This window comes from Tigriopus californicus, chromosome 8, assembly GCF_007210705.1.
Source record: "Tigriopus californicus strain San Diego chromosome 8, Tcal_SD_v2.1, whole genome shotgun sequence".
Lineage (NCBI taxonomy): Eukaryota > Metazoa > Arthropoda > Copepoda > Harpacticoida > Harpacticidae > Tigriopus > Tigriopus californicus.
Window position 1 is genome coordinate 3,209,370 of NC_081447.1, and position 18,926 is coordinate 3,228,295.

An 18,926-nucleotide genomic window follows, 5' to 3' on the forward strand; every position below is an offset into this window, starting at 1 on the left:
ACTGATGACAACAACATTCAAGGCACGCTCGACAAAGAGCGAGAGAGAGAGAGAGATGGTGGAGGAAAAAAAAAATATTAGAAAGAATTAAAAATGTGAAGGCGAAAAAAGTCGTGCGAAAAGGAGCCCGTAAAATGAGGATCAGCCAGCCATCAAAGGGGCATCCAAGCCTCCAATCCTGCTTCCAACCGCACCAAGGCACCTGGTCGTTGTCGCCGTCGTCATTTGGTTTGCTTGCTGGCTGGCTGGCTGGCTGGGTTGGTTGGTTGACGACGTGTGGCTGGACACGTCCAACTCCAGGATGGGAGCCAGTCAAAAGTATCATATCGGCCTGTTGTCATGGTTTTCGGCTTCTTCAAAATCCGACTCGTGCAACACCAGGTTTGTGTTCGGATCGACGTCAACCAACCCCGCGTGAACAATGTATTCCTGTCCATATAGATATAGGTACGTAGATAGGTAGATCTCCTTCTCCCAAAGAGTCGAGAGTCAGCGAAGGCACGCAATCATCCTGAGCAAGCACGGACAAGCGGGCACAGACCCCGTGTTTTGTTGCCGGACAATAAGCATGAGATTCGGAGGTGAGGTACGTTTTTTGACAACTCTCTCCTCCGGAGAATGACGTATTGGACCGAATCGAGTCGAACGGCAATTTGACGCGTGGTAAACCGGTTGGACACTCGTCAACCAGTCCGCACGTGTGCCCAAGTTTTGACACAAATTTGTAGGGAAGACTGGTTTCGGGAAGGGAAACGATGAGGCAGGCTTGAAGCTCATTATTCCCGCAACTCGACTGATCAAGGACATCTTCATCTCACGCTTCAAGTGCGACGACGAACGAGGCCTTGGGAGCTAATTGTTATTCCATGCTTTGAACTGTGATGACATTAATTTGATTGCATTTCCAGAAAACTGACATGAGAGCATTCAAATCTGGATTCAGGCCTTGAAGATGTCCGGAGTGATCTACGACGGTAAAGGGCATGGAGACTTCATTAATCCCACCAAATGCACAATGGTCTCCATGAAGGGGTACTCTTAAAAAAAAAAAAAGATCATCAAGTGCTACCAACCAGTTTGAGCTTGATCTATGATATTATCTGTACCTCGCACATTAACCTCACAAGATGTCCTGAAGCACCAAAAAGTAAGTGCGCTCATTTACCGTCAAGCGTTTTCTTATCAGTCTTGTATCCTCGTCATATCGATCATGACGAATTACAGGTTGAACCTGAAAATGACACATCGGTCTGAGCCATTAAATGAGACAGAAGCATTCAATATCAACATTCATCCCAAAACAGAATACGATAGAACGAACCATGAGTAAGTAATCTCATTGCTCTGACGAGAATGTCGAAGATTGGCGTCGTGTTTGAAGTTTGGACGAGGTCAGATTTGTCAGTGTCACCACAGTCCTCTTTAATCTCAAATCTGGGTAGGAAGCCAATTACACCTTAATTTGACCCATTTCAAATGAACCCTGAACTATTATCGGCCGGCTACTTCGCTTCAATAAAGTCAAGAAGATTTGTCAGTCCAAGAAAGGTTCAAAGAAGAAATCTACGCAGATTTCCTGAGCTCAGCGACCAATGCACAAACGTGTGAGGACTCCTCATGGAAATCCTACTTTCTTAACCGTCATGTTTCGAATTTCTCAGGCTTGAGATGTCGTGTTGGAATAGAAATTGCAGACTCAGCTCCAAATTAGGGTGTTTTCATCCACAAGATTTGGCCAAAGTGATCTAGATGAAGTCAGACCAAGGCGCGGGTATACAAATCAAAGTGCACGCCACCTCGTCAGCTCACTATTTATAGATCAGCTGATTTCTGTCTTGATATCAAACGAAGGTGTTTTTTTTGGGGGGGGGGGNGGGGGTGCTACTTGTTTTATGGCCTTTTAAGTGGTCGGTTCAAATTTGCATCCTCCATTTTCTGACATTACTCCCCAACATTTTGATAAAGGAGACCATAACGAGAAAAATGGCTTTACATCTTGTATGAGGTGAATGCCGGACATCACCTGCTCGCCAGGACCATAAAACAACATTCGGGGCAAAATATAACTGGATACAACTTGTCTATCTGTGGGTAGAGCTGTGTTTTTATGATTCTCTAGTGCAAATACCAATGACAGTCAAAGCCATCTAACCTTTCAGTCTCCCAAAGAGAACAGAATTTGGTTTTCAATCACTTCATACGAGAGACACTTCAAAGAGACTGTCTGAGTTCACGAAAAAGACTTGATCTAGGAATACATACTTTGAACAAAACTTGGCTTGGAACCTCTGTTATCCTTGATGTTAAATGATTAAACTTATCAATGACCGGGACAAGGCATTAGCTGATTGGCGATGGATGATGTGCCAATATGTCCGAATAGGCTCTCTAAAAGGTTTCAGCCATCAATCCACAGGTAACGCCTTAGATCGATGCTCACCCGTGGAAGCTTTCGAAATAAATTACACGTGCTGTCGATGTTCAGGAATCCATGGCGTTTATGTGTCCCGGGACAATCCAACCTCAAGCATTTATGGGCTCGTTGTAATGTTCATTCAATCAATTGGGGATCGATATATCCTCCCCAAACGACCCATGGGGCCGAAATCTCGCTCTGGAATGCTACTTGTTAACATCCACTTTAATATTTGAAGCAACACTGTCCGAAATTGTCCAACAGTCAGCGCTTCTTCTCCTTCCAACCTCATTGGGAACGTGGTTCAATTCGTTCGAATGCTACCTACGGTGTTCTCTGCTCAAATGCACTTTTTGAGGCATCAAAACCAATGAGAATGGTTAATCAACCAGAAATCCCGAAGCTCGTGTTGTAAAGTTGCTCGGGATATCATGGAGGGTGGTCATAGATTTGGGCCAAAAGACCTGCCAATTTTTGCAAATTCAATGCTTCCTGCTCCTCGGTCATAAGTTAGACGAGAGCATTGAACAAGTGACATTCACTTATCTTTTGCGAAACTCTTGTTATTTGTTTGGCTTCCTTTGGAGGTGTTGGCCAAGCGTCAGTGCGAATGAATGTTTTTGTGCAAAAAATCAGGCTTTGAGGTCCGGAATACTTTATGTTAGTGAGCTCTTTGTGCTTCATTTCGCAACTACTGTAGTGCCAAACGAGAATAAAGCATCCAATCCTGGTTAATGGGAGAAGGCCAGTTCGTTTTGCACATTTTTCCGAGGGCTCTTTTCATGTCGGGTAGATTTTTAGGTGCGAATTTGAAAGCCCCGCGTTGAATGAAGAGTATCGTTGTCCAGTTATAGTTGAACAGAGGGTGTCAGAATATTCATGCCAAGCTTTTGTCCCAACCCCGGGTATTGCTTGTGGTAAATTGCACCCGTGGAATGTGTTTATGGCGGATTGGACAATCTCATTTATGACACTTCTCTCTTTAACTACTTCTCTTTTGTACAGCATCATTATCTTCAATATAGTGGTACACTAAATATTTTGATCTTGACCGTACTTGTTTCCATCTTTCGATTGGAGACGTCAGTTTAAAGTTATTACTTGCTCAATAAGTCAAATTGAATCAATGATTGATGTAAAAATACACAGCTTTAGAAAATGGAAAAAAATCACGCACAAATCTATGCTACTTTTGGCACTCCAATGGCATTCGGAGACAATTTCGAAACTCAACAGGAAGTTTAATTATTGTCTCTCAAATGTTTTCTCATGGCTCAGTGGTACTAGCTTCAACAAGCGACATTCTGATGTCAGTTTTGTTTTCTGCTACGAAAATAGACTTGTCAAACTGATTCGAGAATGTTTCCAACCCTTCGTTGGCTTTAGTGTGTACGTAGTAGTAGAATGTGTATGTGGGCGTGCGTTGTTCATTGTCTCTACTTTCAATGGAATCTGCAACCTTAAAGAGGCCATTGTCGAATGTGCAACCTGCATCCACTGCCTTTTTCTTGGGATGCAGATCCCAACTTTTTGCTCCTCGCTAATTCTGATGGATTGCTTGTAAACACCGTCACCTGAAACACATAGTTCGTGAAACATTTCTACATTGTTTCTGCCACGAAATAAAGAAGGAAAAACATTGATAACATGTACCTCGAACCCACTGAAGTAGGTCAACTGATACCCAAAGCTATAAAATGGGATCCGATAGGACCCCTTCACCCTTGCAAATATTCCAGATCGGTAGAGTCGGATGTCGGATTCTCTCTTTTTTTGCAAACCCTTGCAAATTCAAAGGGCGCCATTACCCACCGCAACATACCTACGATGGCCAGTAATGGAATGGACGAGGGGGAGAAGGAAGGGTTGGTTGGTTGGTTGAGGTATTCGCAAATCTTGTTCGAGGTACACCATGATGCCCGGGCTTCTTGGTCATTGGGTTGGCGATCGTAAAACGACTGTAAATGTCTTACTTTTGCTTTTGCCGAATTATGAGCTTAAGTTGGTCTACATGTGAATTGAAAGAATCCAATGGTTGGTCCAACTGCTCCCGATGATTTCCATGTGGTAGACATGTTTTTGAGAATCCAGACGGAAACTATTAATGCACGAGAAGGAAAAGACGCATCTCTCATTATCAGTATAGCAATGATAACAAGATAATTATACGTCCACCCTCTTGATCCTCCAGACCCCAAAAAATCCACTCAAGCAGTAGCCAATCTGGCAATCCATCTTGTTTGATCCAAATTAACAGTTTCTCGAGTCTCACTCCCACCAAGCTTTTTTTCCATTGATCCATCACTATTAGGTCTTTCAACACTCCCAGTGCTCTACCACTTTTTGTAGGGCCCTTTGTGGCTTTATATCAATATAATTAGTGGTTCTTTAGCACCCCGCACCTTGACTACGTAGGCTGGCCAGTCCGCTCTAACGAGTTTCTTCTTCAATCGCGTTTGCTTAATACTCTCGGACGACCCAAGCCCAAGCCTATTTGTATTGGGAGTATCAGTCCCGAACAACGAGCATAAAGTAGTAGTAGTAGTAGTAGTAGTAGTAGTAGTAGTAGTAGTAGTAGTAGTAGTAGTAGTAGTAGTAGTAGTAGTAGTAGTAGTAGTAGTAGTACTGTAGGTATGTAGTGTAGCTCTATCAGAAGAAGGTTTTTCGGGTTTTTTCTCTCTCCGCCACCCCTGGTGTGATTTTGAGTGATGGATTACTCGCAATGCTTTCGTGGTCCGTCTCATGTATGTACAGTATATGTACAAATAGCGAGGTGAATATACTCTAGTCTGGGAATTTAAATCGATAACCTAACAAGGCCTTTATGAGATCCCCTTCCCCACCTACAATATTTGGAATGGTTCAAGAAGGGTATATAGGAAAAAGTTTGTCGAGTTTCTAGGTTGTTTTGTGCTCAAAGACAATGATCTGGTTTCCGGCGTAGGGGTCAAGAGGGTGAAAATTCACAAGTGTTCAATGTGTTACTCTGAAAAAGGCCCAATAACAAAATAAAATGTCATCGATTGCATGTGGGAAAAAGGTCCAAACCAGACTGTCGTTGGATTAAGGCCTGAATAGAGATTATAATTGAGAACCACTTTGTCTAGACAAGAATGTTTTGTAAAGCACAGACAATCGGTGCCTTGAACAATCGAACCAATCAAAGCTGTGTCGCGGGCTGCTTTTATTGTCTCGTCCATGCATTATACCGTTGCATCTAATATCAATAACGAGGCCCGGGTTGAAAATTCACACCAGAACCATCATGCATGTATGTACACACGAACTTGGAAAAAATTGCATCTTCAGAAAAACATTGAGGTCGGTCAAAATCCAACGGAAGACCATCAATCGAGCTTTGGACCAATAATCCAATGTGCCATTATCCCATGATAAATGAACTTCGATAAAAGAGGGCCTGGTTTTAGGTCCTCCTGCCACTGGGTATGAAGAGAGTTTGGATATGGTGGTTTCTTTGGTGGATTTACAAAATATGGCTAACAAATTGATTTTCATTATCAATCAGTTCAGCTCGTTTTTTGTCCACTCTCAAAGGAAGCAAGTTCCACCAAATCTAATTCAGGAGCGAGGAGTTATTGTAGAACAGTAGTGAAGTTTTTTCTCCTCCGATTCCATCCCAGGATTTAAGCTCTGGCAATTAGTTTCTGTTGTTTTTGCTCGGGATTGAACCGGCAGTTCACGTTTCGATGTGAACTAGACGACTTTAATCATTTAGTTTGTGCAAGGATTCGATCAAGATTCGTCATAACTGAACAAGTATTCTCATTATCTGAATTTCCTTTCTTTCAAACTACTGGCAAAAAGCTCCTTCGCAGCAACAACCATCTTTAAGTCCTTCAAATCATCAACCAACACAATATTTCATATCAACATACTTCGTCATTCTTTGCGGTTTCCATTTAATCTCCCCCTCTCTATTATTTTGCGTTATTTCACAACATCAACACAAAGAGACACTGAGCGTTGAACGCGGGAAATTTGAATGGAGAAAAACAGCCTCTCAGATGGCATCTTCTCAAGGAGGATATGAGCCTTTTATTCATGATATAACTTATGAATTTAGAAAGGAGCCTCTCAAGTGGTATCTGACTTTCATCGCAGACATGATGAGCATAAAAAGTGTCGGACCCAAAATCAATCATCTGGGCTTAGAAGACTCGAACAAGGCAGCTCGTACACACGTACAACAGCGACGATGAAATAGCTCTTCCGGTGGCGGGAGCTCGTGAAAAAAAGCCCCGTCCTGTAGTAGAAAAAGCCTCTTTGTTACAAACGGAGAGACGAGAGGAGTCTAAAGAAGAGATAGCTTTTTTTGATGGGCCATGATTCCAGCTGAGGGGCAACACTCAGAATTGCAATGAAAAATCATTAATTTTCGGGAATCGAGAGAATCGTATTGTTTTTTATGAGCGACCAGCGCCATCCGCCTTCTTCGGTTGATGTATTGAACAATATACAGCTCATTTCCCCCTCCATCCAAGATTACGGAGCAATGCTCGAGACCGACCGAGTGGACCTTGTTAGCTACATACGTACAGTACTAGACAGAGCGAGAACTACATATAAGCTCTCATTCTCACTTGATGGCGGAATGGACAGATTGAGATGAAGAAGAAGGAAAAGCAATTTGTGCAGTTTATGAGCGATACGAAGATTGCAACTTCAGATAAAAAAAAATCCGACTGTGATGCCACCTTAATTTCGACGAAGACAACGACGACTACTGTGGCCTCCTCCTAACAAGACTAACATCTGAGCACTAAGTCGGTCCATAGGGTTGGATGTATTCATATGACCAGTTTTGGATTGCTCTCCTTTGAGTTGATTATTCTTTAGCATGCAAAGTAGGATCATTGAGCTCAGGAGGAGTTCCGACTCAATTGACCCCGATCAAAAATCAGGCGAGCCTGTGACAAAAAATCTCTAATTGAAACTTGAGCCATTCCTGGAAAATCCAATCCTTCGATTCATCATTTAAGGTCAAGTACATTGATAAATGATGTTCCTGCCCCAGTCTGTCTCTGCTCGTGTATTGACCTTTCTACACACGCAAAGCAGATCAGTACAACCTGGCTGAGCCCTTGGAGATCATTGATCAATATTCACACGATTTCTTCTTCTGATTCCCAGACATTGATCTTATTTTGACCTCCACATTCATGTGATCTCAACTTCAAGATAATATGGAAACAAAATAGAAGAGTTGGGTTTGTCTAGGTGTGCCATGAATTTCCAAGCTTAGACGGGCTTTTCCCGTCAAAGGCGACAAAACACGGAATCTTGTCAATAATCCCGACTAATTGACTTTCATCCTGGCTCCAAGACTTTTGTTGTTTTGTACGGAACACTAAGTGAGAGCATTGCCGATGAACCCGGGATTAGTCGAAAGAATGCTGCCACTTCAAGGAGACGCCGTCCACGTGTTCGGTTGTTCAGTTAGTGTGGGACCTGCCATGTCACTTTTTACCTGAGCAAAACTGTTTTTCCTCCGACACACACTAGTACATATCCCTGCCCTTGAGTCAGAAAAAGGGCGGGGAATGGAAAAAGCCGCGGACCCTGTACAAATCCCAGATATTTTGTTTCTTTCCACCATTTTGGAACCCAATGCTCTTGAAAATCACTTGTTATTCCTGGGCAACAAAAAGGAGTGCCTGTGAAGTTTTGACAACTTTGACTTGACGTGATTGAAAGGTTTAAGTGACATGAGAATCAAGACTTTCTAGGTCAGGTTCAACATCACTCGCAATCCAAGAATTAGTGGAAGCGCACTATGTAATACGTGAACATTATTCCGGAATAATCAGGCCCTTTTTGCCCCTCAGGCCTTCTTGGAAATGTTGTGTGTGATTTGATGAGCTTGTGTTGTCGGTTATCAAGCGGTTGCAAAAACATTTGTTGACAGGCAGACGAGATTGGATTGAATTTTGGCATGATTATCTCATTTCATTGAGCAAGTCACCCATATCCTCCAGTCGGCATTTGTGTACCTTCAGTCTACGTGTAATCTAATCGCAAAGAGACGGAGAGAGACACAAAAAATGCCGCTTGAGGTCCAATCTTCAACCACCGGGGAAAAATTAGCCACATTTTTTGCTCCAAAACCATATTCAAGTCTATCTGATTTAACGCTTGGCTACATTCAAACACACAGATATGGACATCGAGCTAATTTATGAATTGTCAATCCTTACAACGACATGAACTCACGGACATTCTTGAACCGATAAACAAATGTGTCAATGACCCACAAGAGTTTCAATTAACATTTTTTAAGACCGACTTCTTCGAATCTTTCAAAAATCCGGTAATGGCTCAAATTGAGGTGTTTCTTTCTCAACAGATTTGTTTGACATCCATCCTTTAACTGTTTTGGTGTCATTAGTCCGATCTTCTCGCTTGTCGTCCACAACATTCGTCACTTTGGCACTCTGCGTGCTTTACCCTATTATGACGATTGTATTCACCACAAGGACTTCACACTTAAGAGCTCTAGAAGACCCACCAACTACTTTTCTTTGAATCTTCTCAGCAAAATGCACATCTCCACATCAAGTCCTCTAGAATTGCACCCAACAACTGGCCATCTTTCACAGCTCTGTCGCAGCAGGCAGATGCGTGAAAAATATAATCCGAGGAGAAAAACACCGAAACATGGAAATGAAAATTAATGATCAGCCAACATTGAATTAAGGTCACTTTTTGCCCCCGTGATGCGATCCAAGTCCAGAGTGCGTGTGGAGAATTGTTCATCGTACTAAGTTTAGTCACGTCTAGCTAACGAAACAGCGACGGTAATCGACTGAAGGCTTTAACGTTGTCAGGAGCCACTGGTGGTAATCCAAGACGGATCCCAAAGGTATGATTGTAGTGATGTCTTGATTGTGTCTAAAAAGGCCGAAATTATGCGATTTCTTGACATTGACCTTGGCCTAGAAGAGGCCAACGACCGCATGTTTCCCCCTGAAGTGAGAGTAACGGAGTCGATTGAAGTAGGCCTTTATCAAGAACAAAGGGTATTATGCCTTTCACCAGTCTCACCATTCACCAGAAGGCTGCTTGCTTGGGTCACGAAGAGTAGTGCTAAGATATACTAGACAAAAAAGGGAAAGGAAATCATCATCCAGCCAATGTAGGAGACATGCCTATTCAGGTTTTTTCCTCGTAGTCCAATCAATGTTTGGTTATGGGGTTTACCCCATCGGGATCTACTAGGTGATTAGAGCAGAGATATCATTACTTTGGAGGAAAGTGAAATCTCTTGGCATGCTGGCACAAGTTTCAACCAAAATCAATACGAAGACAGTGGCAAAGGTGTGGCTTTAAAGCGGCGAAAAAGGTTAATTATTCCGCGCAGAGCTCCCATGTTTTGGCCTTTCGTGAGGGCTTGGTAAATTTCCTGCTACTCGGGAAGAGTGATCCCCGTGGAAAAATTGCTAAAACAAAGAGAAAGCAGTTGTGGCAAATAACCAATGTGAATTTATGTCCACTCCTTGATGGCTTGTCAACTAAATGTCAGAACAGCTGAAGGAGTCCAATGAAATGGAAAACGCCAAAACGAAGCAGAAGCAACTGTCTCTCTATCTTACTTAGTCCCTCTCTCCTGAGCTTTCTGGCTGAGTGACTAAAGTCAAGTACGCTCGAAATAAGGGAGGGATATTTTGATATGATGACATTGCGAATTCAACCCTTTTTGCACATGTTTCAATCCTGAGAAGAAAAAAAAGAAGTAGCATTTGTGTTCCTCATGCTCAAATGGAGACGTAAGGAACACTCACGGACAAGCCTGAGAAAAAAATGCTTCAAATGACATATCCAAATGGAAGCACGCAGACCAAAAAGGCGAGAGAGAGAGAGAGAGAGAACCCCTCAAAAGGAAAGAATTCGTTTCATGAGCGGAATTCCATGACGAGTATAATAATAAAATTCCATAAAAAGAGATCACGAAGAAGCTAACAAACACATATTAGAATCAATGCTTGATGCTATGGACAAATCTTGGGTAACTGCTTTGGGTTGAGGTGAAATCTGAGGTTCGGTTCACGTACCCTTACTCTTCACACATCCAACAACACCAAAATATCGAGCATATTGTCACGTTTGCTAAACCTATTACAAAACTACAAAACTACGTTTAAGCAATATTCAATGGCACCAACACCCAAGCTCTTGGTACCGGTTCTCCCACCCATTTTACGACAGTACAATTCGTACAAGTTTCCGTTGTTTTGGCCTTCCTGGCTGAGAAACGGCAAAGTTAACGATGGGCTCGGAGTGTTAGATTACATTGCCAATGCTACAATTATGCTCCTCTGAGGCGAATTTAACAACCCTTTTGGGTGAGTAAACGGGTCTCAGTGAAAACGAATCAGTCTGTCGCCTTCTCCTTTCGGTCTGTCTATCTATCTGTCTGTCTGCGTTGTATGATTGCATGACACGTACATTACAACTATAGCGGATCTCCAAGTAGATTTGCTGACTCACAACAATGCATCACACAGCTGTCGGTTAATTTGTGCTGCAAGTGTTGCCAAAACTTATTTGCATCATGTCAGCACGTGTCTGTGAGCTCCGGACGATGAAACTAATAGTAAGTTTGTCTTTTGTTAAGTTGAAAAGCTAATTAAGATTTCTAAGAAAAAACTGGAAATTGGCTTTCCACTGCTTTCCACTATCTTGGTATCAGCAGGTGTATTGTTCGGTGCGTTATGGAGGTAATATACTGTATACATTCAAGTCGCTCGTTTTTGGAAGGAAAACTTTCCACCTTGCATGTTCCAAGATTTCAAGAATAATTAGAAACAATCCCTATGATTTACGAATGTCGACCAGCATGACATAGCACAATTTTTGGCTTGGTTTTAGGGTCAACATTAATTTCTGGCCATATTGTGGCCATATCATCAAAGAGGCGGTCCCGCTAAGAGGTCCCGCTAGACAATTCTACGTACTCATCCATGATGATGATTAGCAAGGACCCTTGATTGAAGGGTCCACCGTGCAACGCACACTTATCATCGTGGTCCCATCCACACTTGTTGGGCATGATTACATATGGCGACGATTTGAACAAGGAACAGAGAGACAAAACTGAAGAAAAAAGTTTTCGCAACATGACTCAACATATTGAAAGATTCGCCTCCCAAACTTGAAAAACGAATCCGGATCAAGGACCTAAAAAGAGGGTTTCGGGTCTGGGAAAACTGTCAACTCGTTACCCATTTGGTATTCAAGAGTCCCTGTCGGAGGGACAAAGGATGAACGCTTTGCTCATTCCCGTATTCCAGTTCAAATACAACGGGGCCAATGCTTCAACTGATCGTGGTAACTTCCTTTTTTTGGTTTGCCTCAATCATCACTGGGGAAAAAATGTATTTTATTGCAGGGATATCATCGTAAGTATTTTGCAAGAGTAGGGTCGATTGGAATTTGGGAGTCATAATTTAAGACTATATCTGTGGTCATAGCCCATAAAATGTTAGGGTTTAGACAGTGTCCTTATCATATTTGGGAGTTTATATCCAATGGATTTAGATACACAACAGCCCCTAAAATGGAGAACGAAACAGCCATTCTCTGATCCTAAACCTGTATATTCTAATAAGGTTAATGCCACTCAAATAAAATAAAAAGCTGCTTTGAGTTTGTGATTTGCTTCCAAGTTATTGCCCATGCAATTTGGGGATCAAACAAGAGTCCAATATTAAACGTCGGTTGAGTGAAAGGCTCCTCCTTCAGACCAAGGACCTTTGGTTTGATAACATTGATATTGTGGGAAATTCGAGCAGGACCCGATTGTTCTGTTCTGTTCGACTTGCCACGCAGCAACCTACTTTTTTTAAGAGGGTCTTCTATTCGAATCACAGCGGGGTCAGAGCAAAAAGGATTCCAATATTTTTTGTTGTCTCAAATTGAGGCCCGTCTGCGCTCGAACGCTCGCTTTGACATGGGCTGAATAATTGAGGAGTGTCTGCAATGGTGAGAAAATCTGTCTGATCCTGCCAAGCATCAAGAGCCTCAAGAGCCTCAAGAGACAATGTCATCAAAAGCACGTGTAATTAACCGAGACATTGTTGTTCTGAACCTAGCAGTAAAAAGGTCTGCGGAGTTCAAACGAAACTCGCTTCCAAAGCTGAGACGTCTGAATACGTCTGGACGTCTTCCCTGAGAAGAACTCGTATCGCGTACTTCAATGGTAATAAACGTGAAAAATTGAATCTGAGACAACATGACAAATTTTCTCCGCTTGACCAGCCTCCAGATGGATGGTTGGTCTTGACTGGTTGATGGTTTCCGAATTAATTGAGTCATTCAAACATGATGATAAGCCTTGTTCCCAGCGAGTCAGATTCCTTCATTAAATAAAACCAGGTTCACACGGAGTTCACGGATTGAGACTAACGATGAATTTCGGGCCGGACTTGTCCGCCGCCACAAAAGGTGATGTGATATTAAAGCGCCGTAAAAAGTGTCACTCAAAGTAGAAATTGCCGGTTTATGTGATTAAGCTCATTTGTTTCAGTGGGAAAATGAGAGAAAAACTGAACAGCAATTTGTCAAGCCATGGCTCACTGAACTAGTTAACTGTCTATCTTGCTCTCTCTCTTCCTTAGTTTGCATTTTTTGTGCGCCATTTCATTGTCAATGGTTCCACTCACATGATGGTGAAGATGCTATTATTCTTTTTTTAACTGTCGTTAATAGCACATGGCCGTGTACAATATACCTTCCTTATTCCATGTGAAATGATTGACATCGAACCCTCGGGCATTGACACCTTGAATTATTAATTGGTTCACAGAAGAGCTTCGTAAAAACGCGAGCGTCTTGCCGGCTCGTGAACTACTGGAAATATCCGATCCAACCAAGGTGTCAACGAGAGTTCAAGTACAATTGAACGTCATTAAATAAAACGTGCATGCATAGTGCACACTTAATGAGGCGGTCGTCTATGGATAACTGACTTCAAAAATGCCTGAACAAACCAAAGCAAAAGATCTTTAGATGTCACAAGCTACTACACATGATATTTTATGAGTGTTGTTCTTTCGTGGAGGTGTTGTTAGGGTGAGAGCTCTAGGGGTTTCTGCTCTATGAAAAGATCAAATCTGCATATTGAACAAGGTACACCAAGTCTGAATTAGGTGTACAGCAAGTAAAATGGAGCAATTATAGGAAGGATATTTGGTGTGGAAATCCGAATAAACTAGCCCTGGCCAGGGATCCCAGAGATCATATCACAGAGAGGGGCACTTTCGCCACATGAATATTATTGTGAGCCGATTGTGTGTGGTGGTAAAAACCAAAATTGATCGTTAATGACGGAGACAAAAGGCTTTTTCATGGCTTTTTACTCGCGCAGGATTTGGTCTTCTTCGTGCGCTTTCAATGAGAAGACAGATTTGTCACCCGGCCATTGAAATCAATTGCTATCATTTGGACCCCTTGTCATGACATGGACAAATAATTACGATTTGTCTCTTTTTGTCGAAGCTAACGTAACATGGACACTATTTGACCTCGCCATAAATCGGCTACCACTGTAAGTACAGTACTTAAGTAGTGCTGTACAGTAACTACATAGAATGGTTTCTAAGGCTCTGACATATATCTTGTGTACTCGCCAGAAAAGTGCTTTTGATCCTCCCTCTTTAAGCATTTGTGGTGAAATCTTTTTCCTCCAATCCGTCATTTGCGTGCAGCCACAACCAACAAAACGAGAGAAATGAGCAAAAAATCCCCATTCCCTCAGAAGGACTGACTATAGAAATAGGAAGAGGAAGAAAAGGAGAGAAAAAACTCGTTACCCTAAATTGAAAGTAGGCCCTGATTTTTCGGTTTCAGCAGGACGAAAGTAGCATAGCTGAACATCCATTCTGGAGCAACAATGATTTTCGAGTTTGAGTGGACAGCAGAATGTTATTTTCGGAAAGCCGGCTGCTCATGACTCATTCATATGCTGTGAGGTATTGTAAACGAGCTTTCTGGCTTTGGAGGAACCTGTCAAGGCTCCCAAAAGTAATGGTTCTCTCACGGGAGACTTTCCGACACTTGGCAAAGATTGAATGAAATACTGTCATGTATACTTGGCAGTATTACGGTCCGAAATGATTCGTTTTCAAGATTTTGAATCAAGAAAGTCTGGATTGTGTTAATATAGCTGATCTCAATCCAGTTTAACATAACGATTGGCAGAAGTTGCCAATGAAATTTGAAAGAGTGTTCTCCTATCTATCCAATCAGTGTCTTGACTAGTTTGAAGTGTAACAAGCAGTGTCGAATGAACCAAGTCTAGTTGTTGCATGATTATTTCTTAAGCAGCAAAAAGTGGAATACATTTCGTGTGACACCATTTGTCGGATGATGAATCGATACTCGGACGGTGGAAAAGAGGCATTTTTAAAAGCCATATGCCAGAATTTGACTGTAATCCCATTAATTTGGGGCAGGACGGCTCTCTAGAGCAGGTTCCACATGAACTGGTTATATTTACACTCTGCCAGTCTTACCGCAATCTCGTGTGAGAAAACAGATATTATTACCAAGTGTTCATGCTCGGTTTAAGCTATGGAATTCGGCGAGTGTGCCTAATGCATGGAAAATACAGAGACTGAAGCCAAAGTTTCCTTTTTCCTAAGGCAGGAAAGCCGGCGATAACACTTTTATTGCTTTGGTCTGGGACATGATGCTCATCAGGAACAAGTCACTCCGACTATTATGATCCACTGACGGAATCACCACTCGTTCTTAGACTATCTTCGTCTGGCATCCAACTGGCATCAAAGAGACGCTACTCTTTGAGATTGGAGCAAAGGTTCCAAGCGTTTCATGCAGTGATGTTCGTCTGTTTGACACATGGGCATCTTATTCGAAGAAGAGTGCTTGGTGCCCAAGTACGTGCGGATGAAGTGGCACGTGTACGGCTGATGAATGTGTAGTGAAATGATCCGAGAATTGGCGTAGTTATTTATCAAAAACCTTTCTTTAATGATGCAATTTTTATTTCATTATTTCTTGAACTTCCTGTTTAGAAATTGATATTGAAATGAAAATGTCTGGAAATATTAAGAAAAATGTAGATTATCTTTTAAAAAAAGGGTAACATTCTTTGATAGACCATTTGTTTGTACTTCCTAAAAAATTTTTTTAGACGTATTAAACAAAACTAGGAGAGTGTATTTTACATCAACTAGAACATGTTTAGGACTCGAAATTGAATTAGAAATTTAGCAAAGCACTAATAAAACTTATCACATTTTACTAGCAAGGCACTGACCAAGCCAAGAAATGGACTTGGGTTATAACGCTTATTTTGTAATGATTTGCCAAATTGCTCCACCTACGGCATAGTATTATTCCACAATGAATCATTTTGCCCAATGGAAATTGCGAATGAAAATTATTTGTGTATCAGAACATTCAATGTTTTACGAAATCAGACACTCTTCGTCAGGAAAGCTATTGATCGCATAGAAATACTCGAAAATATGTTTTCCTGCTTAAAATTAGTGAAAAAGGAAGATGTGTTTTCTAGAAAAGTTTCTGAGCCAAAACTTGATAAATTTGAAAATCGTAGACGGAAAAAAACTCGAAATTGGACGAAACGGAGACCTGTGGTGGTCTACATCCTTTCTTTTTGCCACGATTGCTCTCTAACTATCGAAAGTGTGACCAACAAGGCAAAAATATTTGTGCTCTACTCAGATGGGAGCAATTGACATAATAAAATTGCTCCACGATTTTTTCTTTTCTCTCACTTCTGTGATCATTGATCTCTAAGGAATTGTTGAAATACTATACGTATATGTCCCAAAGACATCCAACTGACGACCAACAATCAAAAAGAAGAACCTGACCAACCAAGCACGAGCTCGTGGTAGTCCATGTAAGAAAATGTACACTAGTTGGCAAAGTTATTGTACCTCCTACAGTATGTAGATGTGGACAGTCAAGCGATCAGAGAGTGGAGTAAGTTATGAGAGATGAACATGGTGTTTGCTTTCCTAATGATGGTAATGTTTTTGGGCCAGGAATTTGTGGGCTGTCACTGATATGGAGATGATAGGCTGGAGAACAAGAAGTGGCGAGGAGCGAGACAACCTCATGGCGTGTTGAGCGTGTTCATGTTTTCTCCACAACCTTCGCCACAGATTTTTGCTCGGCTCTAAATAGTTCTTCGGAATGTCTTAATAGCTCTTGTTTGTTGACGACTCGCCCCGGTCTCAATGGATAAAATCAATTTCGCACCCCAAAACTCGAGAACAAAGATCACGTGACAAACTCGCGTCAATCATGGGAGGCAAATCTAAAAAAATGCACAATCCTGACACAAAATTATTAAGAATAAAACTTCCCGCTTCCAGCCTATAAATCCGACGATTTAATTGCAATCCGCCAAGCCAGAAAAGCAGTTCGAACTAGGATCCTCGTTGGAGATGGGAGGTCTGCATGTGAGTTATGACTCCAATTTCGTACTCAAAACAGTATTTCTTGTATTTAATTCGCTCATAAAACGGATAAAATACGATCTTGGAACATCAGCGGGAAAAATGCTGTAGATCCTCGTCGTGACACTTACCCATTATCCATGCATTATTACTCATTACGTGGTATGCTGTGCACTCTGTGGAGTGTATGCATGCCACTAATCATGGGGTACACAACAATGCACATGAACAACAAGTCAACCCAATAATGATGACCAGTAACCAAAGCAAGGCGGTGTTCCTCAGGGTTCGACCATCAATTCATCTGAAGAAACCTTGTGATCAGCGAATGATTGGACATTTTACCAAAAAAAGGGCCAAGTGGACTGTGAGGGACCTCTAAACCTAAACTAAAGGTTACCCTTTAAAAAAAGTACTGATTAATAATAGGAAGGGAGCAATGTATTATGATCTCTCGATATTGATATTTCGCCCTAAATTTTATCAAGTTTATGTTTACGCAGTTGCAATAAGAATCGCAGGTTTTCGGACCTTAGAAAAGTTAGATATTTATTTGCAAAGGACAGTTCAAGACCTTCGTTATGTTTCAAATGTTTTTCGAATGCTGAAAAGACACATCCACCGGTTCATCAACTTGGAACTCCAATTCTAAGTCAAGCATAACTCGATGAATTTTACAGCAACGCAACTCACGAGTGCAGAATTGCCCCACGTCCTCATTAATAAGACGGTAGGATATTTCTGATCCGAATGGCGTTCAAGTTCGAGTTGAGAAGTGAATTATTGGACAGGTTGATGATATAAGGATCTGAGTCGGTGTCATTTGGGTGGAAATGCAGTTGCATCGAGGGAGCAAAAAACAACGAGATGATTAAAATAAAGTGCCGCGAGCCATAAAAACTCCCTCTTCTCTTAGGTTGAAGGTTGGCGCAAGTCGATGTACAAATTTGCGGAGGTTTTTTTCACCCGACCACCCGATCTCCCTTGGCACGTTTCGTGATGTGCGATATGAGAGCAAGCCTGGGCTGAACATCATTAGGCCGGATCAGTTCCAGATTCTCGTGTGAATTCAAGCCCTTGGATAATTGGTCTCCGGCATGAAATGTCCGAGTCCTATCTATGCTGACATTTCTGGACGACTTTCATGCTTTGATTATGCCGAGCATTTAAGTGCTGTATGTAGGCTTCAATTCCAGCGTCCCGTTGACCTCAAAAGACAGGGAAGGAAGGACCTTTCGTGGTTTTCGAAATGTGTGTTAAAGGCATCTCATTATGCAATTCGTTTCACCCTCATGAGGGGGGCATGGCGTCTAGTCAGCAGAGCCATTACCTTGTATTGGTCGGGGTGGTGAGCTGCACGGTCTATACATAACTCAGACGTTGCCGTGCATATTTATGAAACCTCAGGGATTTTCTCCTCAAGGTAGATATACGACAGGGTTCAGTCTAGTTTTCGGTAACAATTTGCCAAAAGGCCCTCTTTATATGTATAACTGCTTCCGAACTTTGAGGTTCTTGGACGAATTTGAAATCGAAAACAACTATCTAAGGTCAAAATAAACATTTTAAATACTTTTGTACATGGCTTCTCAAATGGAGCCACACAGATCTTTCTTTCTGAAATTATTTGTGTTGAAGTTTATTTTTGAAAGAAGTAGATATCCGAGGAACTGTAGACCTACATTGCTTGAAAACCATCGCTCTATGATTCAAACAATGTCATGGCCTGTTAGCCAATATTCCTAATGCTTTAAAATGAATCGAAGTCCTAAAACTACATGCAAAGGTTTAAGAGCCCATATTAGAGTCGCTTATTTAACTTCTAAATCAGTTTTTTTTTTCAGATATAACGGTGACAAATAACATGAGCGCAGCACCATTGAGTTCCTTCCTTCAATGTAGTTGTTCAAATTTTTCCATAAGATCAAAGTGAAATTCAATTCTATTTCATCATCAGGATTTGTTCTTGTAAATTGATGACATGCAGTCTAAACTAAAGTAGTGTTACCAGGACAAACGGAATTCACAGTAATCTAAGGCGA